At 39.9% G+C, this 23,594-nt stretch overlaps 1 protein-coding gene and 1 long non-coding RNA gene across 3 annotated transcripts in view; both read left to right on the forward strand.

Annotated features, from left to right (window-relative positions):
* Positions 1–23,594, forward strand: part of LOC145511219 (uncharacterized) — a 321,565-nt gene that overhangs the window by 32,375 nt on the left and 265,596 nt on the right. The window lies entirely within an intron of this gene.
* On the forward strand, positions 356–3,610 carry LOC145511228 (uncharacterized). The gene is made up of 2 exons (XR_014057682.1): positions 356–1,747; positions 1,964–3,610. It is a non-coding gene; the product is annotated as an uncharacterized LOC145511228 (long non-coding RNA).

The following is a 23,594-nucleotide window of genomic DNA, read 5'->3' on the forward strand; positions in this document are numbered from 1 at the left end:
TATCTCTGGGAGAGTATGCCAATTTAACAGCAAAACTGGTCACTGCTGCAAACCCCGAGAGACTGTTGGTGTATTGTTCTGAGCCAAGGCTTTTGCCACTGAGGCCTGAGCATGGTGCTGTGTGAGCCCTGTGGTCACTGAGCTGTGGCAGCTCCCATCAGTCACCATCTGGGGACAGGAATCACCCAGTCCTCTGATTTTTGATGTGAGATTGCAGGTGCCAAAGTGGGCTCTACTCCAGTATGACAGACGTCCTTATAAGAAGACACACGGACACATATAGAGAAGATGGCCATGTGACAATGGAGACAGGGGTTGAATTGCTACAGCAGGCAGTCATGAACCACCCAAAGTTGCTAGAAAACCACCAGAAGCTTGCAAGAGTCAAAGAAGGATCCCCCCTACACGAGACTTCAGAGACAGCGTGGCCCTCCCACCATCTTGATTTCAGACTCTAGACTCCAGAACTAGGAGATAATATGTTTCTGTTGTTGTAAGTTACCCAGTGTGTGGTGCTTTGTCATGGCGGCCTTAGGAAACAAATATACTTTTTATGGCCAGCCCAACTCAGAAATGGTCAAAGCTGACAGAGCTGTCAAAACTGCAGAGGACCTACAGTATTCTAATCCCTTACACTGAGTCCAGGGAGTAAACAGCTGGTCAGGTTGGAGTCCTGATTTAAACGGTTTCCTTTCGATTAAAATCAGAATGGACCAGAGATGGAAAATTGCAAGCTTTATGACTTAACGCTGACTCCATCCAGGGTTATGAGGGAAAGAAACAGATAAATGGTATCTGAAAGATCTTGGCAGCTCCAGACTATATATATCATCCTTTTTCTGGGACAAAACCCCCTCCCACATTTTACTCAGCTATCCTGATAAGGTGAAGGTAACTAGACCCATGTGAGCATCAGCACCCATAGATTCACCAGTTACTTCATTTGCATGCACTTTTCTCATTTAAATATTACAGTAAGGTGGGGATCCTATTGCCAGGGCAACTGTAACAGAAAAAGGAGCAGTGTCGTTTTGATAGAGACTCGTACTCCACTTTGACTGATTCCTACTGTGTCCCTGGGTACCCTCTCATTTGCTGTTAAAAAGATTCAGCCATTTTTCTCACCTCATTTCTGCCTTTTCCTCACCTCACTTTGCTTTTCTCTTTGCCAAAGTTCTCATGGCTTCCCCTGAAGTTTGACCTGAACTTCAGACTTTCTACTGAAGTTGCTACTTTAGCTCCTTCCATTCTTCCAACTGAATTTGATGATATTTCCCCTTCTGTTCAAGAGCCTCACCTTCTGATCAACACACCACTCACCGGTTTCCATGATTGCGTTCTCAGGTCCTGACACTAAGTCTTATGACCTACATTATAACATGTCCTGAGTGTCAACCCCAGCTGGGCTGTGAACCAGCTCCCATGACTGTGTGATAAATTCTTCAATAATTCGTGGCAGCAGGTTCCTCATCTGTAAAATGAGATGTTCTACTTTGTGAGAATTAAATAAGATAATGTATGTGAAGCCTGATGCGTATAGGTTTTGTATTAGCTATCTAATGCTGTGTAACTTCACGGCTTAGAGCAGCAATAATTATTATCCTTCACCGTTTCCATTTCTTAGGAATGCAGGGACAGCTTGGCTTGGCTCTTCTGGCTTGGGGTTTCTCATGAGGTTGCAATATGATGCTGGCTGGACCCGCAGTCATGTAAAGGCTTGGCTATGGCAGGAGAATCCAATTTGAAGGTGATTGTCTCACATGGGCCTCTTACCTAGATGTTGGCTACTGATGGGGAGCATCACTCCCTCTCCACGTGGGCGTCTTCACAGGGCTGCTTGAAAAGCCTATTGGTATGGCGGCTGTCATCCCCCAGTCAGAACAATAGGGGTGGAGGGCCATAGGGTATACAGTTTTTATGATCTAACCTCTGAAATAGCATCACCTACACCACATTTTTCCAGTAGTCATGTACAGATGTGAGAGTTGCACTATAAAGAAAGCTGAGCACCGAAGAATTGATGCTTTTGAACTGTGGTGTTGGAGAAGACTCTTGAGAGTCCCTTGGGCAGCAAGGAGATCCACCCAGTCCATCCTAAAGGAAATCAGTCCTGGATATTCATTGGAAGGATTGATGCTGAAGCTGAAACTCCAATACTTTAGCCACCTGATGCAAAGAACTGACTCATTGGAAAAGACCCTGATGCTAGGTTGAAGATTGAATGAAGGAAGAGAAGGGGACAACAGAGGATGAGATGGTTGGATGGCATCACCGACTCAATGGACATGAGTTTGAATAAACTCCATGAGTTGGTGATGGACAGGGAGGCCTGGCATGCTGCAGTCCATGAGGGTTGCAAAGAGTCAGACACAACTGAGTGACTGAATTGAAAACTACTGAGGTAAGCTGTATTTAGATTTCTCGGCTAGTTATCAAAGGCTTATTTTTTCCAACAATGTAATTGATAACTTGCAATATAAATTTTGGAAAAGTGATGTTACTAAGTGAATAACCAAATAAACCAAAAGAATATTTATGCATGATTTATGTAACCACTTCCACAATCAAGATACAGAATGGTTACAGTGCCCCCAAAACTGCTTTGTGATATCCCTTTAAAACCACACCACCCTCCCTATCCCTGATAACCGCTGATCTATTTTATTCTTCATCACTCTAATTTTGTCACTTCGAGATTGTTGTATAAATGGAATCTTTGGGTTTTTTTTTTCTTGAGATCTATCCATGTTGTTGCCTGTATCAATAGTTTGCTTCTTTTTAATTTTATGTAGTATTTCATTGTGTCAATATGCTATAGTTTGTTTATCCAATTGCCAGTTGAAGGGCATTTGGGTTGTTTCCAGTTTTGGGCAATTGAGAATTAGTATTCACGTATAGATTTTTCTGTAAACACAAGTTATTATTTCTCAAGGGGAAATACCCAGGAGTGGAATAACTGAGTCAGATGATACATATATGCTTAACTTTATGAGAAACTGCCAAACTGTTTTCCAGAGTGTATGTACCTTTTTCTGTCCTTCCAGCAATATGCAAGAGTTTCAGTTTCTCCACATACTCATGAGCACTTAGTATTATCAGTATTTTTTTTAAATTATTTTAGCCATTCTAATAGGTTTGGAGTGGCATTTTATACCTTAAATTTGCATTTCTCTATTGGCTATGTTGAACATCTTTTCATATGCATATTTGCCACACAGGTATCTTTAAGGAAGTATCTGCTCTTTTGTTCAGTTTTTTAAATTGTTTTTATTTATTTATTGTTGAGTTTTTAGAGAGTTCGTTATATCTATATCTACATACCTCTTGTCAGATATCTAATTTGAAAATACTTTCTTCTAGTTTGTAGCTTGTCTCTTCAATTACTGAATAATGTCTTTTGCAGAGCAAAAGTTTTCAATTTTAATGAAATTCAGCTTATAATTTTTTAATGAGTCATGCTTTTTGTATCATTTCTAAGAACTCCTGTTCTTCTATGTTCTATGGTTTCTGATGAGAAATCTGTCATTTGAATTGTTCTCCTGTAGGTAAGATATTAGGCATTATTTCTCTCTGGCTGCATTAAAGATTTTTTGTTTGTTTGTTTTCAAAAGTTTGATTATGATGTGCCTGTGTGGGTTTCTTTGAGTTTCTCCTGTAAGACTTTTGCTTAGTTTCTTGAATCTGTAGGTTTAAGTCTTTTGTTAAACTTGGGGATTTTTAAACCATTATTTCCTCCAATTTTTTTTAGCACCATTCTCCTTCTCCTCTATTTTTGGGACTCAAGTGACCTTAATTTTAGGATTATTTTATTTTATTTTTTTTACTTTTGCCTCCCAGGTCCCTGTGACTCTGTTAACTTTAGTTCAATCACTTTTCTCTTTGTTGTTTAGACTGGATGAGTTCTGTTGACCTATTTTTAGGTTCACTGACTTATTTTCTCTGTCATCTCAGTGTCCATCTAGTGAGTATATATATACTTGTTTATTGTACTTTATATTTCTAAAATTTCTATTCCATTCCTTTTTATTCCTTTGCTGAGATTTCCTATTTTTCCAGTAATTTCTAGAATATTTGATATTGCTTGTTGTGACATTCTTAAAATAGTTGTTTCTTTTTTTACAGTCTTTGCCAGAAAATTATAATATCAGCATGTGTTACTTTGCTTAGTTTACCCTAACAAAATAGCATAGACTGGGTGGTTTAAACAACAGAAATTAATTTTCTTACAGTTCTGGATGCTGAAAGTCCAAGGTTAAGGCACTAACTAACAGGTTTGGTGTCTCCTTGGCTTGCAGACAGCTGCTTTCTTATTGTGTCTCACGTGATCTTTCTCTGTACATAGGCATCCCTTGTGTCTCTCTATGTGTCTGAATATTCTCTTCTTTATAAGGACACCAAGTAGATTGAATTAGAGTCAACCCCAATGGCCTTATTTTAACTTAATCTCCTTTTTGAAGACTCTATCTCCAAACAGGGCTTCCCAGGTAGCTCAGACGGTAAAAAATCTACCTGCAATGTGGGAGACCTGGGTTCTATCCCTGGGTTGGCAAGAACCCCTGAAGAAGGGCATGGCAACCCACTCCAGTATTCTTTCCTGGGAAATCCCAGGGACAGAGGAGCCTGGCGGGCTATATATCTCCAAATATAGTCACATCTGGAGGTACTGGTGGTTGGGGCTTCAGTGCATGAGTTTGGGGGGCACACAGTGCAGCTCATAACCCTGTGTCTTCTTCACGTCGCTGTATGTTGAGGTTCTTTTCCTAGTGGATTGAGAATTTCCTGGTTTCCAATCTGCCTTTTGTGGGCTGTAGTTCCAGAGTCAGCTCAGATTTTAGACTTTGCAGTTCCAATGAGCTCTATTACATGTGCGCCCCGCAGGGGTCAGCCTGCCACTTAGGCAGTGGCCTGCCTGTCTGTTCCCTTCTTAAATTCTTTAAATGCTGATTAAGATCACATCCAGGCATAGACAGACAGGGGTGACAGTTATGAGTTCAGGAGTAACTTTATGGGGTCACATTTTGGTCTCCTTCCTCTGCCATCTATGGATCTTTGTTTCCTGGGTGTCCCCCTTTTGCTCCCTTAGCTAGAAAACGGAAGCTTTTCATTAATCCTGCCCTGCTGCACATATTCATGCCTATATCCGCATCCAGGGCCACTGCTGAGAGGGCAGAGAGAGAGTGAAAATCAAGGGAAGTCACCCCACCTTCTTGGAATTACAGCTCTACCCATCAGAGAAGGACCCCCAACATTCTGCCCACTCAGTGGGCTCCCAAAGATGCTGCTGCTACCATGACCATGGCATTGCTTGGAGTCTGGGGGATGAAAAAACCCAGAAAAAAAATGAGGAAAAATTACACACTCTCCTTCAGTGTTAGACTTCTCTTTTCACTCCTTGAGGCAGATTTAAGGGCTTCTTCTGGAGCTCTCTGTTCATGCTGACTCTAATTTCTGGGTTTCAGGCTGCACTGTACTCAGACTGGGTGATACCAGAGGAAAAAAGAATGAATAAATTGCCACATGGTAATTTTTGGCTTGGTGGTACTTCAAATTTTCTTTGCCAATCTTCCCATTACTATTTACTTCTTAGGGTACTCAAGTAGCTGTTTCACACATTCTGTCCAGGTTTTACAGCTGCATTTAGTGGGAGAGGAAGAGTGGATTGTGCTTACTCCATCTTGCCAGGAACGGGAAAATACAGAGACAGAATGATATCAAAGTTAAATAGGAAAAAGATGGAAACATGTCTTTTGAAAGCTAATGTTTAAGGCAAACAGATACCAATTAGGAGAAGATGAAGAAGTGGGTAGAAGTTTAAAGGAAAAAGAGAAATTCTGAAGGAGCCATTTAAAAATCTACAAAAGCTTTTGAAATTGAGAATAGTGGTATTTACTGTTTACTTTTGGGGCTTCCCTGGTGGCTCAGATGATAAATGATCCACCAGCAACGTCCTTCTTGAGAGGGGAAGATTCCCTTGGAGAAGGAAATGGCAAGCTGCTGCAGTAGTCTTGCCTGGAGAATTCCATGGAGAGGAGCCTGGCAGGCTACAGTCCATGGGGTCACAAATAGCCAGAAATGACTAGGCGACTAACACATTCATTTGCACTTTTCATTGTGTAATTTTAGATGAAAATGGATAGTTTCTATCTCCGGCATATGACTAATGACTATCTTTATGCTTATAAGGAATGATTAATTTTTCAGTTCAGTTCAGTTCAGTCGCTCAGTCATGTCCGACCGTTTGTGACCCCATGGACTGCAGCACGCCAGGCTTCCCTGTTCATCACCAACTCCCAGAGCTTGCTCAAACTCAAGTCCGTCGAGTCAATGATGCCATCCAACCATCCCATTCTCTGTCATCCCCTTCTCCTCCTGCCTTCAATCTTTCCCGGCATCACGGTCTTTTCAAATGAGTCAGTTCTTTGCATCAGGTGGCCAAATTATTGGAGCTTCAGCTTCAACATCAGTCCTTCCAATGAATAGTCAGGAATGATTTCCTTTAGGATTGACTGGTTGGATCTCTTTGCAGCCCAATGGACTCTCAAGAGTCTTCTTCAACACCACAGTTCAAAAGAATCAGTTTTTCGACACTCTGCTTTCTTCATGGTCCAACTCTCACATCCATACATGACTACTGGAAAAACCATAGCTTTGACTAGATGGACTATTGTTGGCAAAGTAATGATTCTGCTTTTTAACTAGCTATCTATGTTGGCCATATATTTTCTTCCAAGGAGCAAACATCTTTTAATTTCAGGGCTGCAGTCACCATCTGCAATGATTTTTGGAGCCCATAAATAAAGTCTTTCACTGTTTCCATTGTTTCCCATCTCTTTGCCATGAAGTGATAGGACTAGATGACATGACCTTAGTTTTATGAATGTTGAGATTTAAGCCAGTTTTTTCACTCTCCTCTTTCACTTTCATCAAGAGGCTCTTTAGTTCCTCTTGACTTTCTGCCGTTAGAGTGGTATCATCTGCATATCTGAGGTTATTGATATTTCTCCTGGCAATCTTGATTCCAGCTTGTGCTTCATTCAGCCCAGCATTTCACAAGATGTACTCTGCATATAGGTTAAGCAGGGTGACAACATACAGCCTTGACGTACTCCTTTCCCTATTAGGAACAAGTCCATTGTCCCATGTCTGGTTCTAATTGTGGCTTCTTGACCTGCATACAGATTTCTCAGGAGGCAGGTGGTCTGGTATTCCCATCTCTTGAAGAATTTTCCACGGTTTGTAGTGATCCACACACGCAAAGGCTTTGGCATAGTCAATAAAGTGGAAGTAGATATTTTTTCTGGAATTCTCTTGCTTTTGCTATGATCCAATGGATGTTGGCAATTTGATCTTTGGTTCCTCTGCCTTTTCTAAACCTGGTTTGAACATCTGGAAGTTCTCAGTTCACGTACTGTTGAAGCCTGGCTTGGAGAGTTTTGAGCATTACTTTGCTAGCGTGTGAGATGAGTGCTCTTCTGCCATAGTTTGAACATTTTTTTCCATTGCCTTTCTTTGGGATTGAACTGAAAACTGACCTTTTCCCAGTCCTGTGGCTACTCTTGAGTTTTGCAAAATGCTGGCATATTGAGTGCAGCACTTTCACAGCATCATCTTTTAGGATTTGACATAGCTCAACTGGAATTCCATCACCTCCACTAGCTTTGTTCATAGTGATGCTTCCTAAAGCCCGCTTGACTTTGCATTCCAGGATGTCTGGCTCTAGGTGAGTGATGACACCATCGTGGTTTTCTGGATTATTAAGACCCTTTTTATATAATTTTTCTGTGTATTCTTGCCACCTCTTGTTACTATTTCCTCCTTCTGTTAGGTCCATACCATTTCTGTCCTTTATTGTGCTAATCTTTGCATGAAATGTTCCTTGGTATCTCTAATTTTCTTGAAGAGATCTCTAGTCTTTCCCATTCTATTGTTTTCCTTTCTTTCTTTGCACTGATTAGTGAGGAAGGCTTTCTTATCTCTCCTTGCTATTCTTTGGAACTCTGCATTCAAATGTGTATATCTTTCCTTTTCTCCTTTGCCTTTCACTTCTCTTCTATTCTCAGCTATTTGTAAGTCCTCCTCAGACAAACATTTTGCCTTTTTGCTTTCTTTTTCTTGAGGATGGTCTTGATCACTGCCTCCTGTACAATGTCATGAACCTCTGTCTGTAGTTCTTCAGGTACTCTTATCGGATCTAATCCCTTGAATCTACTTGTCACTTCCACTGTATAATTGTAAGGGATTTGATTTAGGTCATACTTGAATAGTCTAGTGGTTTTCCCTACTTTCTTCAATTTAAGTCTGAATTTGGCAGTAAGGAGTTCGTGATCTGAAGCACAGTCAGCTCCCGGTCTTGTTTTTGGTGTCTGTATAGAGCTTCTCGACATCTTCAGGTGAAAAAAAATATAATCAATCTGATTTCGGTATTGACCATTTGGTGATGTCCCTGTGTAGAGTTGTCTTTTGTGTTGGAAGAGCATGTTTACCAGTGTGTTCTCTTGGCAAAACTCTATTAGCCTTTGCCCTGCTTCATTTGAACTCCAAGGTCAAACTTGCCTGTTGCTCCAGGTATTTCTTGACTTCCTACTTTTGCATTCCAGTCCCCTATGATGAAAAGGACATCTTTTTTGGTGTTAGTTCTAGAAGGTCTTGCAGGTCATCATAGAACTGCTCAAGTTCAGCTTCTTTGGCAGTAGTGGTTGGGGCATAGACTTGGTTTAGTGTGATATTGAATGATTTGCCTTGGAAAAGATTCTTTGGAAAAGACCCTGATCCTGGGAAAGATCGGAGGCAGGAGGAGAAAGGGACGACAGAAGATGTGATGGTTGGATGGCATCATCGACTCAATGGATATGAGTTTGAGCAAGCTCTGGGAATTAGGGATGGACAGGGAAGCCTGGCGTGCTGCAGTCCAGGAGATCACAAAGAGTCAGACACGACAGAGCAACTGAACTGAAATAATCTTGCCTTGGAAACGAACAGAGATCATTCTGTCATTTTTGAGACTACACCCAAGTACTGCATTTTGGACTCTTTTGTTGGCTATGAGGGCTACTCCATTTCATCTAAGGGATTCTTACCCACAGTAGTAGATATAATGGTCATCTGAATTAAATTTGCTCATTTCAGTCCATTTTAGTTCATGATTCCTGAAATGTTGATGTTCACTCTTGCCATTTCCTGTTCGACCACTTCCAATTTTACCTAGATTCACGGACCTAACATTCCAGGTTCCTATTCAATATTGTTCTTTCCAGCATCGGACTTTACTTCCATCATCAGTCACATCCACAAGTGGGTGTTGTTTTCACTTTGGATGTGTCTCTTCATTCTTTCTGGAGTTATTTCTCCACTCTTTTCCAGTAGCATATTGGGCACCTACCAACCTGGGGAGTTCATCTTTCAGTGTCCTATCTTTTTGCCTTTTCATACTGTTCATGGGGTTCTCAAGGCAAGAATACTGAAGTGTTTTGCCATTCCCTTCTCCAGTGGAACACATTTTGTCAGAACTCTCCACCATGACCCATCCGTCTTGGGTGGCCCTACATGGCATAGCTCATAGCTTCTGAGTTAGACAAGGCTGTGGTCCGTGTGATCAGTTGGTTAATTTTTCAGTTCACAGAAAAAAAAAAAAGAGTGGGAAAGAGGAACATTCATGGGGGATGGGGAGAGATATAAGAGTGAAGCAAGAGAGAAATGGAGTTTAAAAGTGTGTGTGTATTAATATATTTGAGTTTGATACTAAAGATAGTGAAGAACAGAAAGAAGAAAGCTGTGAGTGCTTGAGTCTCCTTAAAGGGAAGAATAGAGGTCTCAGAAAAAAAATGAATCCTGTTATTATTTGGTGACCCCATGTGGTGTCACTGTTGGCATGAGACAGCTTAGTACTGTCATTTCCAAAATAAGGTTATACATTCTAGGGATGTGCAAGGCTGTCCCTTAAGGTGCCTGAAGAAAATATTTTGTTATTGTTGTTTAATCGTAAAGTCAGGTCTGACTCTTTGCAACCCCATGGACTAGCCTGCCAAGCTCCTCTGACCCTGGGATTTCCCAGGCAAAAAATACTGGAGTGGCTTGCGATTTTCTTCTCCAGGGGATCTTGCTCACCAAGGGATCGGAATGGTGTCTCCTGCATTGGCACACAGATTTTTTTTTTTTTTAACCACTGAACCACTAGGTATTAGAACTTCAATTTCTATTTAGTTTTTAATCTTGAGAAAATAGAAATACACTAAACTTTGCTAGTATTGAATATATGATCGATACTGGCTCCATCACTGAATCACTGGGGTGGATGCCTCTGTGTCACATGGTCTACAAGAGGAATGGGAGCTCTGTAACTCAGAGTTGGTAGCAGCTACCTCATTCTGAACATACAGTGACATGTAGTTTACATGTTCTTGGTGAAATGGATGTATACACTATAGTATTGATTACAATAAATTAACCCTCTTAAAATGTGCAAGTGACTTAAAATATTTTCTGCAAAGAAACTGCTGGTCAAGATGATCCTAATAATTCAAGTCAATAATAACAACAATGGAAAAATGGAAAAACAGCAGACCCCCTCCTGGTTTGAACTCTTTCTCAGTTGTATCATGAGCTAAAAACAAAGGCGATTGGTGATATGTTATCTAGCAGCATTTTTTTTTTTTGACAAAAGATACCCACCTAGCCAATCTTTTTGAATGAAAGTGATATTTTGATAATGAGAAAATAATGGCCTTTGCAGAAAACTCATGGTTTGGAGAAAGAATTTTGAAAGTGTATGTTTAAAAATATTTTCATCACTATGTGATTTTTGTTCCTGAGTTTAAGACTGATTTATTTTACCTGTAAAACTCTCATATTTCAATATTAATAATACTTTGAAAATAAATTTTCTAATTTGTTAAAAAACTGTCCACGTGAAGACTTTAGGTAGGTTTTAAGATCATCATTAAAAATATAAGTATTATATACTTTCTTTTAATTTGTAAAAAAAGAGATTAACATTATAGAAGATGGAATGTGTTGATCAAAAATAAGACTTGTATATGAATAAGCTTTTTCATAAGGACCTGTGTTTCTTTGTGAAGTGTATTTTTCAACTAGGCTGTCATTAAAATAAAAAAACAACATAAATTTTGGCCATCAAAATCAGCAGGCCATCTACTCACTGTATTACAAAATGTTATATCCAGACTTTAAAAAGCATGGTATATGTTCAATCATACTTCTTTGCTAAAATTAGTGATATTAGTAATACTTTTACATAAAGCAGAAAATTTTATATCATTATTCAATACACTAAAATAAAATTTATTTAGGTCATGTTTTCTCATTTCTTTAAAGTTTATTTTTATATATTTTCTTATAGACACAATCATAATTATAACTGATGTTTTATACATTTTATTGTGTACCCTGTACTATTACAAATGCTCTACTTATATTAATTAGTTTAACTCTCACAACAGCTAATATATATGCTATTGTCCCCATTTAAAGAATTAGGAAGCTCAAGCAGAGATAGAATAAGAAACTGGCTTAGGAACAATTAGTTAATATGTGACAGACTGAAGATTAGTATAATAATGCATATACATGAGCCATTAGATTTTAAGACCAATGAACAGACCAATAGACATATAGGATTAAAATTTAGAGACTATATGTCTAATGTTAATAGGCATGGTGGTGACATAAGGGTGTGCTCACAGGAAATTCAATCTAACATCGGTATAGTATATTAGCATTTATAAAACATATGCATGGTCTTATTTAATTCCCATAGTAACCTTTTAAGATAGTTGTGTTGATCTCAAGAGTTCAAGCATATAAAATAATGTTTAATGGAGTCTGACAAACCTGGGTATAAAGTTGAGCATTACCACTTAATCATATCTGTGACTGAAGGTATTTCCTGTCTTCTTTGGATTTCATTTTGTTAATCTTCCAAGTGGGCAAGCTAATATACATCCTTGTGGGTTACTGTAGGATTAAATCACACATTATAATTTAACATAGGGTAGTGGTCAAGAATGTGGATTGAGGAGCTGGACTGTCTGGGTTTGAATTCTAGCTCTGCCCATCATTACTGGCAACTTTCTTTGTTAAGTTGTATGTTTTCTCTCTACCTTAGTTTCCTCACCAGGAAAAAATGGGCTAATAATCCTGCCTACCTTACAGAACTTTTATGTGGACTCATTCATGTAATGTGTTTAGGATATAGCACATAAGAAAAACTCAACAAATGGTTGCTATTATTAGTAAATAGAAAGTGTTTAGCAGGTATTCAGTAAATAACAACTGTTTGTTGTCATTATATGCATTAAGCACATTAGTCATGATTATTCAATTAAGAAGTATCCTGGTCATCTACTTCTGGGTTTATATGCATGGAAAATTGCCTTCTGAGTGATGTAGGCAAACATGTGTTCCTGGGCAGAGATCACTTAGTCTTGAGCTCATCAAGAAAAGCAGCATTGGGATCTGAATAGGATTTGTAGAGTTAGAAAACATGGAGGAAGTAATGATGTAAAAGCCAAGAGACAGGAAAAGAAAAACAAGCTTGTAGAAGAATAAATATAGTGTTTTGGCTGAAGCAGAGCTGCATGAAAGAACTCTTCAAAAAAATTAGATACCAAGGGAACATTTCATGCAAGGATGGGCACAATTAAGGACAGAAAAAATGTGGGCCTAACAGAAGCAGAAGATATTAAGAAGAGATGGCAAGAATACACAGAAGAACTGTACAAAAAAGATCTTCACGACCCAGATAACCACGATGGTGTGATCACTCACCTAGAGCCAGACATCCTGGAATGCAAAGTCAAGTGGGCCTTAGGAAGCATCACAATGAACAAAGCTAGTGGAGGTGATGGAATTCCACTTGAGCTATTTCAAATCCTAAAAGATGATGCTGTGAAAGTACTTCACTCAGTATGCCAAGAAATTTGGAAAACTCAACAGTGGCCACAGGACTGGAAAAGGTCAGTTGTCATTCCAATCCCAAAGAAAGGCAATGCCAAAGAATGTTCAAACTACCTCACAATTGTACTCATCTCACAAGCTAGCAAAGCAATGCTCAAAATTCTCCAAGCCAAGCTTCAACAGTATGTGAACCGTGAACTTCCAGATGTTCAAGCTGGATTTAGGTCATACTTTTGCACTCATCTTACATGCTAGCCTTTTCATACTGTTCATGGGGTTCTCAAGGCAAGAATACTGAAGTGGTTTGCCATTTCTTTCTCCAGTGGACCATGTTTTGTCAGAACTTTCCACCATGACCTGTCCATCTTGGGTGGCCCTACACAGCATGGCTCATAGATTCATTGAATTAGACAAGGCTGTGGTTCATGAGATCAGATTGGTTAGTTTTCTGTGATTGTGGTTTTCAGTCTGTCAGCTCTCTGACGGAGAAAGATAAGAGGCTTATGGAAGCTTCCTGATGGGAGAGACTGACTGAGGGGGAAACTGGGTCTTCTTCTGATGGGTGGGGCCATGCTCAGTAAATCTTTAATCTGAAGAATTGATGCCTTTGAACTGTGGTGGTGGAGGAGACTTGAGAGTCCCTTAGACTGCAAGGAGATCCAACCAGTCCATGCTAAAGGAAATCAGTCCTGAATATTCATTGGAAGGACTGATGCTGAAGCTGAAGCTCCAATACTTTGACCATCTGATGCAAAAAACTGACTCATTGAAAAGACCCTGATGCTGGGAAAGATTGAAGGCAGGAGGAGAAGGGGACAACAGACGATGAGATGGTTGGATGGCATCACTGACTCAATTGCCATGAGTTTGAGTAAATTCCAGGAGTTGGTGATGGACAGGGAAGCCTGATGTGCTTCAGTCCATGGGGTTGCAAAGAGTCGGATGTGGCTGAGTGACTGAACTGAACTGACACACTAGCAAACCCAAGCCAGGCTTCAACAGTACACAAACCTTGAACTTCCAGATGTTCAAGCTGGATTTAGAAAAGGCAGAGGAACCAGAGATCAAATTGCAAACATCTGTTGGATCATAGAAAAAGCAAGAGAATTCCAGAAAAATATCTAGTTCTGTTTCATTGACTATGCTAAAACCTTTGACTGTGTAGATCACAACAAACTGTGGAAAATTCTTCAAGAGACCAGAGTAACAGACCACCTGACCTGTCTCCTGAGAAACCTGTATGCAGGTCAAGAAGCAACAGTTAGAACCAGACATGGGACAATGGACTGGTTCCAAATTGGGCAAGGAGTACATCAAGGCTGTATATTGTCACCATGCTTATTTCACTTATATGCAGAGTACATCTTGTGAAATGGTGGGCTGGATGAAGCACAAGCTGGAATCAAGATTGGCAGGAAAAATATCAGTAACTTATATATGCAGATGACACCACCCTTATGGCAGAAAGCGAAGAGGAACTAAAGAGCCTCTTGGTGAAAGTGAAAGAGGAGAGTGAAAAAGCTGGCTTAAAGGGAGCCCTCTTACACTGTTGTTGGGAATGCAAACTACTGCAGCCACATTGGAGAACAGTGTGAAGATTCCTTTAAAAAGTGGTAATAAAACTGCCATATGACTCAGCCATCCCACTGCTGGGCATACACCCTGAGGAAACCAGAATTGAAAGAGACGCATGTACCCCAATGTTCACTGTAGCACTATTTACAATATCTAGGACATGGAAGCAACCTAGGTGTCCATCGGCAGATGAATGGTTAAGAAAGTGTGGTACATATACACAATGGAATATTACTCAGCTATTAAGAAGAACACATTTGGGTTAGTTCTAATGAGGTGGATGAAACTGGAGCCTATTATACAGAGTGAAATAAGTCAGAAAGAAAAAAACCAATGCAGTATATTAACACGTATATATGGAATCTAGAAATACAGTAGCAGTGACTCTATATGCAAGACAGCAGAAGAGACACAGATGTAAAGAACAGATTTTTGGACTCTTTGGGAGAAGGTGATGGTGGGATGATTTGAGAGAATAGCATTGAAACATGTATATTACTGTATGTGAAATAGATCGCCAATCCAAGTTCAATGCTTGAAACAGAGCACTCAAAGCCGGTGCACTGGAACAACCCAGATGGATGGGATGGGGAGGGAGGTGGGAGGCGGTTTGGGATAGCTGGACCCATGTACACTCGTGGCTGATTCATGTCAATGTATGGCAAAAAAACACCACAATTACAGTAATTAGCCTCCAATTAAAATAAATTAAAAATAATAAATATTTATTATTTAAAAAATCTAAGATCATGGCATCCAGTCCCATCAATTCATGGCAAAGAGATGGGGAAACAATGGAAGCAGTGACAGACTTGATTTTCTTGGGCTCCCAAATCACTGCAGATGGTGACTGTAGCCATGTAATTAAAAGACGCTCGCTCCTTGGAAGGAAAGCTATGACCAACCTAGACAGCACATTAAAAAGCAGAGACATTACTTTGCCAACAAAGGTCCATCTAGTCAAAGCTATGGTTTTTCCAGTAGTCATGTATGGATGAGAAAGTTAGACCATAAAGAAAGTTGAATGCTGAAGAATTGATGCTTTTGAACTGTGGTATTGGAGAAGACTCTTGAGAGTCCCTTGGACTGCAAGGATATACAACCAGTCAACTGTAAAGGAAATAAGTCCTGAATATTCTTTGGAGGGCCTGATGCTGAAACTGAAGCTCCAATACTTTGGCTACCTGATGCGAAGAACTGACTTATTGGAAAAGGCCCTGATGCTGGGAAAGCTTGAAGGCAGGAGGAGAAGGGGACAACAGAGGATGAGATAGCTGGATGGTAGCACCAACTCGATGGACCTGAGTTTGAGCAAACTCCTGGAGTGGATATTTCCTGTGATGGACAAGGAAGCCCGGAATGCTGCAGTCCATGGGGTCACAAAGTGTTGGACTAGACTGAGTGACTGAACTAACTGAGCTGCATTAATAGATTTTAGTGTTGGGGATTTACCTGGTGGCCCAGTGGTTAAGTCTCTGAACTTCCAATGCAAAGGGCATGCATTTGATCCCGGCTCAGGGAACTAAGATCCCACATGCTGTGTGGCATTGCCAAAAAATAAAAACAAAAACACCCACATAACCAACAACATAACAGGGATGTATTTGGGTAGAATTAGACTGAGCGACTTCACTTTCACTTTTCACTTTCATGCATTGGAGAAGGAAATGGCAACCCACTCCAGTGTTCTTGCCTGGAGAATCCCAGGGATGGGGGAGCCTGGTGGACTGCCATCTATGGGGTTGCACAGAGTTGGACACGACTGAGGTGACTTAGCAGTAGCAGCAGCAGAACAGGAATAAATTCAAGAAGTGAGGAGGCAAAAGAGAAATTTTTTGTGCTTACCTAGGCATGAGTGCTAAGGGCCATAACACGTGAAACTTGGAGGGAAGGAAAAAAGGAGTGCAGATGAAAGATAGCCTTCAAAAGACAAGTCAGCAGGGCTTGGACACATTAAATGACAGGTGAGCAAATTGAAGAAGACAGAATGACACCAGTATTTTCGTTTAAGTTGGTGTGGCGTGTACGATGACATTGAGAAATGGGAAAGTAATATTTAGAACGACAATGATAGGTCTGACATTTTTATGTTGAATTTGAATTAAAAGAGAAACAGTTTTAAGTAAAAATATCCAGGGGCATTTGGAAAACTTAGATTGCTCTGGTCCAAAGATGGAGTTGGAAGTAATCTATACAGAGGACATAATTGAAGGAGGTCTTTATTATTTAGAGCTTTATAGTGAAAAGATCATTTAAATAACTTCACAGAGAACAATACCACTATTTACCGGTAAATAGTGAAAAACTTAAAGGAAAATAAGTAACTACAGTTATCTGTATCTTATATTTAAAGCTATTTATATTACAATTCCACTGGCCACTAATTCTTAGAATGAACAATTAATTTCTTGTTGTTGCTGTTACCATATACTCAGGGAATCTGTGCACTAGTCTCTGAGAATATACACTCTGTCTTACTTTCTGAAAAACTGTATAAATGCGTATTTATTTTCTAATCTTTTCGTCATCACAAAGTCTTTTTTTCTTTTTTTTAACAAATCATTGGTATATTGATTTGAATCTTGTCTGGTTTTTTATGCACAAACCTAACACATAGTAAAAAAGTCTGCCTTGGACTCTTTATCATGGAGTGAAACTTTAAAGACTCTCGGCAAGCAATCTGCATGGAAGGTCGTTTAGATTTCTGTCATTGTTTCCCTTGAACTATCTTTTTGATATTTAAAAAAAATTGTGGTAACACAATGTAAAATGTATTAATATCATCTAAATCATTTTCAAGTGCCGTTCAATAGTGTTAAGTGTATTTACATTTTTGTGTAACCAATATCCAGAAATTTTTAATCTTGCAAAGTGAAACTCTATGACCATTAAACAACAATGCTCCATATCTACTTCTTCTTAGTTCCTAGAAATCACAGTTGCCATATTTTATTTTTTCTTTTTCTACTTTTTGACCCTGCTACAAGACATGTGAGATCTTAATTCCCTAACCAGGGGTTGAATCTGTGCTCCCTGTAGTGGAAGGGCAGAGTCTTAACCGTTGGACTGCTAGGGAAGTCCCCATTGTATTATATTTTCTGTTTCTCCGAGTTTGAGTACCTAGATACTTCCTATAAGTGTAATCAATCACACAGTATTTGTCTTTTTGTTATGGGATTATTTTAGTATTATGTCGTTTAGGTTTATACAGGTTATGGGACATGTCAGAATTTTCTTTTTTATGTCTCAGTGATATTCTGTTGTATACATGCATCACATTTTTATCTAATCATCTATCAGTGGACCTATGAGTTGCTTCCACCTTTGGGCTTTTGTGAATAGTGCTGCTAGGAACATGGGTGTACAAATATCTCTTCAAGACCATGCTTTCAGTTCTTCTGAGTGTATATCAAATGTAGACTTGGTGGACCATCAGTTCAGTTCAGTCGCTCAGTCGTGTCTGACTCTTTGTGACCCCATGAATTGCAGCACGCCAGGCCTCCCTGTCCATCACCAACTCCCGGAGTCTACCCAAACCCATGTCCATCGAGTCGATTATGCCATCCAACCATCTCATCCTCTGTCGTCCCCTTCTCCTCCCGCCCCCAATCCTACCCAGCATTAGAGTCTTTTCCAATAAGCCAACCGTTCGCGTGAGGTGGCCAAAGTATTGGAGTTCAGCTTCAACAGCAGACCTTCCAATGAACACCCAGGACTGATCTCCTTTAGGATGGACTGGTTGGATCTCCTTGCAGACCAAGGGACTCTCAAGAGTCTTACCAACACCACAGTTCAAAAGCATCAATTCTGCGGCGTTCAGCTTTCTTCACTGTCCAACTCTCACATCCATACATGACCACTGGGAAAACCATAGCCTTGACTAGACGGACTTTTGTTGGCAAAGTAATGTCTCTGCTTTTAAATATGCTATCTAGGTTGGCCATAACCTTCCTTCCAAGGAGTAAGCGTCTTTTAATTTCATGGCTGCAGTCACCATCAGCAGTGATTCTGGAGCCCCAAAAAATAAAGTCTGACACTGTTTCCACTGTTTTCCCCATCTATTTCCCATGAAGTGATGGGACCAGATGCCATGATCTTAGTTTTCTGAACATTGAGCTTTAAGCCAACTTTTTCACTCTCCTGTTTCACCTTCATCAAGAGGCTCTTTAGTTCTTCTTCACTTTCTGTATGGTGGACCATACAGAAGTTTAAATTTTAGTTTCTTGAAGAACCACCATACTCTTTCATGGTGACTGCACTATTTTACATTCCCATTAATAGTGCAAAAGGGGAGTTCTCTGGTGGTCCAGTGGTTAAGAATCTGCCTGCCAGTGCCAGGAACATGGGTTTGATCACTGGTCTGGGAAGATTCCACGTGCTGTTGGGCAACTAAGCCCGGTGGCCACAACTGCTGAGCCTGTGTGCTCTAGAGCCCATATGCTGAAACTACTGAGCCCACACACTGTATCTAGAGAGTATTCCCCACTTGCAGCAACTAAAGAAAGCCCATGCCTAGCAACAAAGACCCAGCACAGCCATAAGTATAAAAAAGTGCACAAGGGTTCCAGCTTTTTCACATCCTTGTCAAAGGTTGTTTCTTTTCTTTTCTTTTTATAGTAGCCACTTCAATGGGTATGAGCTGCATATCTGTGGTTTTGATCTGCGTTTCCCTAATGACTAGAGATGTTGTCCGTCTTTTCATATGTTTATTGGCCATTCATTTATCTTCTTTGGAGAAATGTTTTTTCAAGTTCTTTACTCATTTTTGATCAGGTTGTTTTTGTTTCTGTTGTTGTTGAATCTTAGAAGTTGTCTCTATATTCTGAATTGTAACTCATTGTCAGATACATTGTTTGCAAATATTTCCTTCTATTCCATGGGTTGTCTTTTCACTCTGTTGTGTCCTTGATGCACAAGTTTTACATTTTGGTGTAGTCCAATTTATCTTTTAACTTTGTCTATGTTTCTGGTGTCATGTCTTACAGAGTTCAGACCATGCTACACTAAAATATGACACCTTGGCATTTTAAGTTGAAGGATTTGAGGAAACAGCAGTAATAGGAAGGTTACTTTGACCCTCTGCTCACCCTTCACCTCTGAAGTAGGTCATAATACTCTTAAGTCAGAAGTGCTTTCCCTATAGAAGCAAAGATGCATCCTCATCTCCAAAGACAAAAGAATGCCAGAAATACTCCAAATAGGCTAAGTTTCCCTCAGTATACTACATTCACCTCATGCTCTTTGCCATATTATATTTCTCTATGACTATCCACTTTTCATCAAATCTAGTGTAAAAATACTCAGGTTTCACTGTTTCTTTCAGATCTTGATTTTCTTATAAAGGCTCCCATGTTTCTTAAGACTTATATTAAATAAATTTATAATTTTCTCCTATTTTTTGTGTTATTCAATTTTCAAAGCCAGCCAGGGATTACCAAGAAGGTGAAGTAAAAAAGAAATACACCTAAATTTCTAAGAAATTACAGTGAAATATGTCATGAAGCTTTTCTTCTGTCTTTTAAGACTCTTATAGATTTAGGTCTTGCATTTAGATCTTGATCTGTTTTCAGTTCCTTTCTGTGTATTGTGTAAGTTAAGGGTATAACTTGTTCTTTTGCATGTGGGTATCTAGTTTTCCCACAACCTACTGTTGAAAATGCTGTCTTTTTTCTCACTGAATGGCCTTGGCTTCCTTATCAGGAATCATTTGACTGTGTCTGTGAGGATTTATTTCTGGGCTTTCTATTCTGTTCCACTGTTCTGTCTGTATTTATGTACATACCACACTGTTTTGACTGCAATAGCATTGTGATAAGCTTGAAATCAGAAAGTGTGGGGCCTTTAACCTTGTTCTTCATTTTCAAGATTGTTTTAGCTTTTCAAGATCTCAGCTTTACTGTTATGGCACAGTTATAAAAAGGGCAAAATTTGCAAAACATATGTGAGGATTCATCATTTTTTTCTAAGAATAGCTTAATTTTTTGAGTTACAAATCATTTTCTGTGAAGTCTTTGAAGTCACTATCATGTCATTGTCCTTGTAAAGTTATCTTCTTCATTTGTTCCCTGGAGGAACTCCTCCATATGAGTTCGGCTTTGTAAGTGTCTCAACTGTGCTCTGATATGAAATCCTGCATTTTTTACAAGATGTGCAATTCTTTTCTGAAATAGATGTACTCTTGTATTTTGTGGTGCTAATGGTTTTTTGCTTGTGCTAATCAGTGATTCGGAGAAGGCAATGGCACCCCACTCCAGTACTCTTGCCTGGAAAATCCCATGGATGGAGGAACCTGGTAGGCTGCAGTCCATGGAGTCGCTAAGAGTCAGACACGACTGAGCGACTTCACTTTCCCTTTTCCCTTTCATGCATTGGAGAAGGAAATCGCAACCCACTCCAGTGTTCTTGCCTGGAGAATCCCAGGGACGGCAGAGCCTGCTGGGCTGCCATTTGTGGGGTCGCACAGAGGCGGACACGACTGAGGTGACTTAGCTTAGCAATCAGTGATTGCTGCCTCACTTGTCTCAATGGATTAGGAGAACTTTACGTTAAGTAGTGAGGGATGTGGAATGGAGACTAATTTTTATAAATTGCCAATTGTGTCTTGAATATTTTTTACAGAATTAAACTTTATGAATTTGGAGTTTCTGATGGCAAATACTCAGATAAAGATAAGTTGCCACTGTTGAAGCTATGAGAATGGATATGTTGTTGAGAATAAAGTGCTTGAGAGAGCTGGAAAGAAAACCAAAGTTCTATGAGATCCCTGACTTTTAGAGACTTGAGAACCAAATTATTGAACATTCTTTGGGGGGGAGAATGAATTTTCAAAGAATTATGACAAGAATTTGACTAATTAAATGAAAACAGGTATTAAATAAGAGAATTTCAGATTAGTTTCTCAGGAAGATTGATTACTGAGGAAAGAGAAGTACGGGATGTGTAACTCTGTAAGAAAGAAAGAGGACAAGAGGATGATAGATGGAAAGGGACCTTGGGTTTCAATTTCTTTTACAATAAAGTAGGAGCTAAGAGATGTGTTTCCCATTGGGCTCCCATTGTCACACATGTTATTTTTATGCACAGATTTTTTGCAGAGAGAGAGAGACCATACAAAGCTTCTCATTTTTGAATTTATATTGAACACTATTGTATCTCCATGTTTCCTGTCCCGTGAACTACTCCTGAAGGGCTTTTGTCACAGCTGGCATCCACCCACCTTGACGATAGTAACAGCTGAGAGTATTTCCCCTTGGAACTACCTGCAATTTAATGAGGGATTCTAGACATTTAGTAGAACCATATATAAAGCAAAAGTTATAAATATATATGGAGGCATTTCAAGCGTATTTATAAAGTCATATTGTTTTATTCTCTACTTATTTCTATTAAGGGTGTTTATTGAGTTTTGTGCTAGTCATAGTATTAGACTGAGAACACAAAAATAAACAAGTCCTTAGAAGAAGTTTGCTATCTAAGTGGTTCTCAACCAGGTGACACAAGAGTACTCTCCATGTTTGAACATATCTGGGGGCCGTTTGGTTTGTTCCAATGACCTGGCAGACATTACTTTTATTTAGTGGTCGGGAACACTCTGGAAAGATTTGCATGCTGAAGAATTAGTAGCCCTAACCAGTGGTGTTGCCATTGAAAAATGCTACAAAATAATACTAGTAGCAATGATTTATTATATACCATATTGTCTGAAGCACCTTACCTGCACTGTTTACTTTAACCTCACCTTGACACTTTGGAGTAAATACTATTTCTACTTTCCTGAGTAGCTGCAAGGAGAAAGAAGTCTTTCACGATTTTGCTGCTAAGTAGATGACAGAATCAGATTTTAAACATTGTCCTAGATTAGATCCCAGAACCTACAATTGTAATGACTGACGCATAGAGCTTAAGCTAAAGATGAAACAGAACCTGGAGATCATGCTTGAGCAACCCAGAGGGGACAGGCTGATTTGTTCATCTCTCTTCCTTATACCTAGTACAAGGACTGCCAATATGCCTCTCCTTTACCTGTCATTTATTTTAATAGACTTTAAAAATGGTCCACATCAAAAAAATTTAAAAACCTCAAGCATCAGGGCCCTTCCCCATGGGGGATGGAGAGAGCCCAACTCCTCCAGGATATTCAGAAAACTCATCTGCACAGGGACCTGACCACACTGCACATTGGCGGTTCATAGGACTTATTATCCTATCTTAGACTTGCCCATCTTGATTAATACTTGCTGCAGGGACCAAAAGTTTCCTTTGGACCTCCTGAAAATGTTAGGTAATTTCAGTGCAATGGTATAATACACCCTTTCTGCATGTCTGCCCCGCAGTGCAGCAATGGTTGCTCTTGGGAATGATTGTGCTAATACTTAGATCATTAACTCCTAGTACTGCATGACTACACACCTTAACTAACTGGCTTGGATAGTGAAAGTCACTCAGTGTGTCTGACTTGTTGTGACCCTATGGACTGTATATACAGTCCATGGAATTCTCCAGGCAAGAATACTGGAGGTGGGGAGCCATTCCCTTCTCCAGGGGATTTTCCCAACCCAGGGATCGAACCCAGGTCTCCTGCATTGCACATGGATTCTTTACCAGCTGAGCCACCAGGGAAGCCTTCTAACTGGAAAGGATGCAAAACAGAGTGTGAATCATCTTTCTGGAGCATAAAATTTATTAAGACTATGAAGAACCAAGGAGTTAGCAAGAACTATTCCCTTCCCCACCACATGGCGGACATGCCCCAGGGGACAGTCCAGTCTCACCCAGGAGGGGAGGAGGGGCAGTCAGGCCGGGGTGGTGCCTCTTCTGGTTGCCCAGACCACTCCAGAGCATCCTCTGAGCTGGTCAGAGTTTTGGATAGGAGGCTTTCCTGAAGGTGGTGGAGGTGCTGAATTTGAATCCCATCATCTGGGTGGGAACATGACCAGGTCCCAGGGGGCTTGGCAGGTCATCCATTGGGTGTTTCTGGGATCACTTTATTTTTATCCCTCTTGCTCTGCAGTCCACAGCAAAGATATTTAATAATACATCTCCAGATTCTCCTAGGCACCCCCTTCTTTTTCTGGGTGAGGCCAGAGGGAGTGACTGGGGACACAGTC

Source organism: Giraffa tippelskirchi, chromosome 6 (assembly GCF_054371585.1).
Source record: "Giraffa tippelskirchi isolate mGirTip1 chromosome 6, T2T-mGirTip1v1.2.pri, whole genome shotgun sequence".
NCBI lineage: Eukaryota > Metazoa > Chordata > Mammalia > Artiodactyla > Giraffidae > Giraffa > Giraffa tippelskirchi.